We start from the raw sequence: 5479 nt of genomic DNA, 5'->3' as shown, positions 1-5479 counted from the left end.
CTCAACCAAACACACACACACACACACACACACACACACACACACACCCACACACAAAAGAAATACAGAGTGGGTGATTCCCTGAAAAGACTTCTTCACTGCCCCCTAGAGGCACATGTGGTGGCTCCACATGCGCGTGACTTCTTTTCCCTTGAAGGTGTCATTACTGAAGGAAAGGAAAGTGAACAAAATACATCTCTATGTAGATAAAACACAAAAAGGAGAAGCTTATGAATTGTTTTTAGGTTCAAAGAATGCAGCAAGATTTGTAAATTCAAGTCTTTCATGCAAAATAAATGCATAGGCATTTTAACTTGTATTTTCACATTGATCAGTATAATGTGGGCGAATATAGTCCCTGATGCTGGAATGAACAATGAAAACATACAAGTAAAAAACATTACGTTGAGGTAGGCTAATTACGCTTACCAAAGTCAGTGGAATAGCCCGATTCCACCAGCTGATCGCTCCTTGCTCAGTTTGCGTCTCACTTAGGCCTATTCATGAAACAAAACTTGCTTAATGTCGAGTGATACCTTACAACAGATAGAGAAGTGCGACATCAAACGTGGCCTGCAGAAAAGTGACAGTGGGCTCTACAGAGGAGAGATTGGTGCTTCAGATAATCTTTTGTCTATTGAATACAATTGATCTGTCCTAGGTGCGTTTTTAGTTTGAGGTTCATGTCGACATTACTTAAAATTCAATACATGTGATCTTTGACAAACACAAGTATGCTTACTTTATTCATAATTTAATCAAATTCAGATATAAGTATTGCCGGGTAAATACAGAACTTGATTTCAATTCTCTCTCATGGGAAGGTTCTTAAAGGGAAACTTCAGGATTATAGAGTGCTGAAACTATCTGTTTTGTAGGAGACTTTTGGGGTTTTGGTGAAATTATTCACTGATCTATTATATCATAGGTTCAGCTTTGCCTAATGGCTGTTGTCAAATAAGTCATGTTAACTGGTCAATTGAATTGATATTTGTATTATTATGCATATGGATATTGGATACTGGGTGAGCCAATCCTTTGCTCTGTGGATTTACTGGATAACTGAAACATCGAGAACAAGTGGATTCCACATCCGGTGGAAACTCGCTATCAATGGCCTATGCTCAACTATGGAGTGAGAAGGCGAACAACATATTGATATTGCCTTAAATGTGTCTCCTTAACGTAAACTAAAATGTAAAAAATGCTTAAAAGTATAATTACCTAAAAAAGGTACTAAATTTCAGTAACTGGAATAACATGGTTTTTATTTGTTACTTTCCACTCCTGATACGTGCTACCAGGTTGATAACCTCATATTAACCTCATACATAATGATAAACTCAATACTATGAGTTTGCAGCTTATCTGTTGATCTTTCATGTAGCATCAAGTCAAACTCATCCCTGTTAAACTACAGAAACCAGAGGTACTCAGGAAATGTCCGTGTGATGTGTCTTTGTCTTGCATATGTGTGTGTTTTCATCAGAGCCAGTATCAACCCCCAACCTGTCTGTAGTGACAAACTTGTCCAGCGCTGACTCCTGTAATGTGACACTGAGCTGTGACCACGTGACCTCTCTCTGTACTTCATCTGCAATGGCAGCACCTGCACACACAAGGGAGGGGCCATTATTGATACCACCCTTATTGTCGTGTCCAGAGAAAGATGATCACATTGTCTGTAACCACAGCAACCAAGTTAGCTGGAGATACACTGTCATGGGAATTAGACAAGTTTGCCCAATTTATTTCGGTAAGGCTTTCAGACAAATCAGTTTTCATTAACCACCAAATGTGTTTATTTCATGCCCAAAATGTACTTGTAATATCACATTTTATTGTCATTCTTCATGATTGCTTTAGTTACAGCTTATAAAATTGAATAAATATTGGATGGCCTTAGATGTTTTACAATACTCCATTAAATTCCCCAGCAGGTATGAAATTGACATTGATATGACAGGTGGAGAAATACATAATGACATTTCATTGAAACTATGAAATAATGATGATAATAAATGGAGATGATGCTGGTGATATATTTCCTTTCATTACAAAGGACAAACTCTTCTGGAATCAGAGTTTCACCACGGATGAAGATCATCTTGTCTGTTAGCTTCCTTTTAGCCACTGCTGCTGGCTTTGTTCTCTTCACACTAAAAAAAACATTATTGAAAAATGGAAAAATAAAGTACTCCAAAGACCTTATACATAGTTTTTCCAAATGCACAACATAATTATTTACATCATAGTTTGGTATTCAAACACTGGAGAAAAAAAAATCCAATTGGGAATTATCATGAGCCCCTGACTTTTTACTACAACCACAATTAATGTTTGAATAATATCTGGAGTCTAACTAACTCTGTTTATTTTTAGATGGGAATACTGCCCATTCTGACTCTGAGGTAATTATTCTTCACATGTATATTATCTTAGAAACAGATTTCAAATTAGTGCTGTCAAAATTAATGTGCGATTTTTTGCGATTCATTTGAAATATTTAACGATTTTGAAAAAAAATTATGCATGTGCCGTTTTTTGGTTCTTTATTTAATGTATTTATTATTTACTTCATTTATGTTAATGCATAATCAATGTAATGGTTAAATATCTGGGGGCATTCAACGTACATGTGACAAGGAGCAGAGTTGAATTTACAAACTTGTATGTTTATTGAGCACTCAACAGGGAATCTGTTATTTTTAATTAATTATCTAATTGATTGCATCATTACATAGAAGGATGGTTTTTAGATGAGAGACAATCTGTGTCCTTTCAGGTTAAATCAGTGTAATGATTTACTAGTGGTTGATCCTCTCTCTATTTGCTGGTTGCCCACACATCTGATCTGCCTACAGCTCAGCCCTTCGCCTACAGCTCTGGGTCCATCCCCCCCAGCAGGTTTCGTCCAATGGGATGCATCAGGCCTCCCCTCAGCCTAAGGCCTTTTATTCTCTCCTGAGGCTGTAAACTAAAGACTGCCCTCTCCTGGTAGTGTCTCGCCATTACATATGGCCCTTCTTTTGTCGAAGCCATCAAATTACAATGAATATTTTGTTTCTGTGCTTAAACAATGTTGGTATTTTTGTATTATTGTTATCATTTGAGGTTAAGTCAAGTTAGTTGACCATACACTCAGCCACAGAAGTCCTTGGGCAGGAAAGGAGATAAGGACGAAGGGGTCCAAAAGCCAAGAAGTTCTGTTAAAGCACCCACCATAGAGACAGGAAGCCAGTTGTGGCAGTGAGCATAACTAGCTATAACTTCGCTTTTCCACCCAACGCAGACCCAGCAGGTCAGGAGGTAGACTGGCAAGTTTAAGGGCCTGAAAAGTAACGCCATGACTGCTATATTTCTGTTGAATGGGTAATTATCTGATTTGTTTTTCTTTTTTTGTGGGAATGTTCTTCTTTTCCTGAATGATGTAGCCAACATAGTATATGTATTTGCCCAACGCTAACGCTATCAGTCTACTGTATGTAGCTATGTTTACACAAACCTTGTATGAAATCAATCATATATGTCTGCATGTGTGTCTGCATTGTAGTTGTGAACAAGTGTTGTTTGAGGGTATTTATCTTTTGTTAGTCTATATAAGCTTTGAATGGGACGTTTAATAAATGTGGTGATTTTGCTTATTTGTGTGTTTTTATAGTTGAGAGAATGAGACATGTGAATGAGACATTGAGGTAGATAGATTCGGTTAGCAATGACAACGATTTGCTGTGGCCCTCTCTCCATGGCTCTCTCTCGTGGACTCATCCCCCAGCAGTAGTCAGGCACTGCACGTTCATGTGTTTTGGAGGAGTTCATTTAAACGGTTGTCAGCCCACAGAGACTGTGGTCAATCATTATTGTAGTGGATAACTAAGTTGCTGGTTAGTTATCCACTACAAACACCCAGTGGTCTAGCAACCACCCTGACTACCTAGAAACGCCCCAGCAACCACTATGACTACTTAACAACCACCATGACTACCTAGCAACCACCCTGACTACCTAGCAACCCCCAACAACCACTATGACTACCTAGCAGCCACCATGACTACCTAGCAACCACTATGACTACCTAGCAACCACCATGACTACCTAGCAACGCCCCAGCAACCACTATGACCACCTAGCAACCACCCTGACTACCTAGCAACGCCCCAGCAACCACTATGACCACCTAGCAACCACCCTGACTACCTAGCAACGCCCCAGCAACCACTATGACTACCTAGCAACCACCATGACTACCTTCACTAGACACCACCAATGCTGTTTATATCATCACCTGTCACCTCTGCCATCTACAATATATATGAGAAACAGGCAACTCCATCCGCACCAGACTCAAGCAACACCTTTACACTATCTCCAAAAATACTCTCACAACTCACCTAGTCAGTCACTTTCAGGTCCATGATACATCACACCTTGGCATTTGTGGTCTGGAAAGGAATCCTGGCTGGACCCCTGCCCAGAGAAAGAGAACAGAAAGAACCTGGATTCACAAACTGATCACCCACTCCCCACTTGGACTTAATTAAATCTAACATCCATCTTTCTTCCACAGACTCCCAAACACTCAATAAAAACTTGGTATCATTTTCTTCTGTCCCTCCCTGTATTATTTTCATGATTTTACCAACAGTCAGTTTGACATATCTTTTACCAGTCTAGGCCCCATAAACTTAACCGAAATACCCCCCCCCATTTCAACACAATTTTCTGTTACCCCCATCCTAACCCTAACCCCTACCATTACTCTCATCCCCCCCTGGCCACCCCATTCCCGCTCATTATATCCACTGACCCTTTTACTTTCTTTTGGCCTCCATTCTTATTACCCACCTTATTTCATCCCCCTCCTTACTGACCCTCTTTATTTCCGTTGGCCACCATCTCTTCTGCAACCTTTCTCTGCCCCCCCCCCCCCCAACATCTGTCAACTTAGGATCGGCCAGTGCATCCAGGGCCAAGGCCAAACCAAGTTCAATATTTCTTCCTAGTAACGCCCCAGCAACCACTATGACTACCTAGCAACCACCATGACTGCCTAGCAACCACTGTGACTACCTAGCAACGCCCCATCAACCACTATAACTACCTAGCAACCAACCTGACTACCTAGCAACGCCCCAGCAACCACTATGATTACCTAGCAACCACCATGACTACCTCGCAACCACCATGACTACACTTCATTTGCCAGCTGCAAAATGCAATTTAATTAGAATACAGAGGTACAAAAACCATGATGAAATACTGTTTTACATTATTACATTTCTAAAGACTTAATTCTGTTGTCACATTGACTGCCCTCCAACATTTATCTCTAATTTCTAGCTCACTGTTAACAGTTAAGATTATTAGCTAATTTGTCAGTGAGCTGGCTTACAATATTTTCGATGAAAACTTTTGACTTTGCAGTTCAACGAATGAGCTCAAACATAATTTAGTTAAGCTAATTGGAAAGCTATTCGGA

The 5479-nt window shown here is 40.0% G+C and overlaps 1 long non-coding RNA gene across 1 annotated transcript; it reads right to left on the bottom strand.

Annotated features, from left to right (window-relative positions):
* Positions 1–428: 428 nt before the first annotated feature.
* Positions 429–5223, bottom strand: LOC116218441. Its single transcript, XR_004162855.2, has 3 exons — positions 4392–5223; positions 1510–1609; positions 429–497 (listed from the first exon to the last, which is right to left on the bottom strand). It is a non-coding gene; the product is annotated as an uncharacterized LOC116218441 (long non-coding RNA).
* Between the last annotated feature and the right edge of the window lie 256 nt (positions 5224–5479).

This window comes from Clupea harengus, chromosome 22 (genome assembly GCF_900700415.2).
Source record: "Clupea harengus chromosome 22, Ch_v2.0.2, whole genome shotgun sequence".
NCBI classification, from domain to species: domain Eukaryota; kingdom Metazoa; phylum Chordata; class Actinopteri; order Clupeiformes; family Clupeidae; genus Clupea; species Clupea harengus.
Note: the sequence above shows the minus strand (reverse complement) of the source record. Positions and strands in the feature narration are given on the sequence as shown.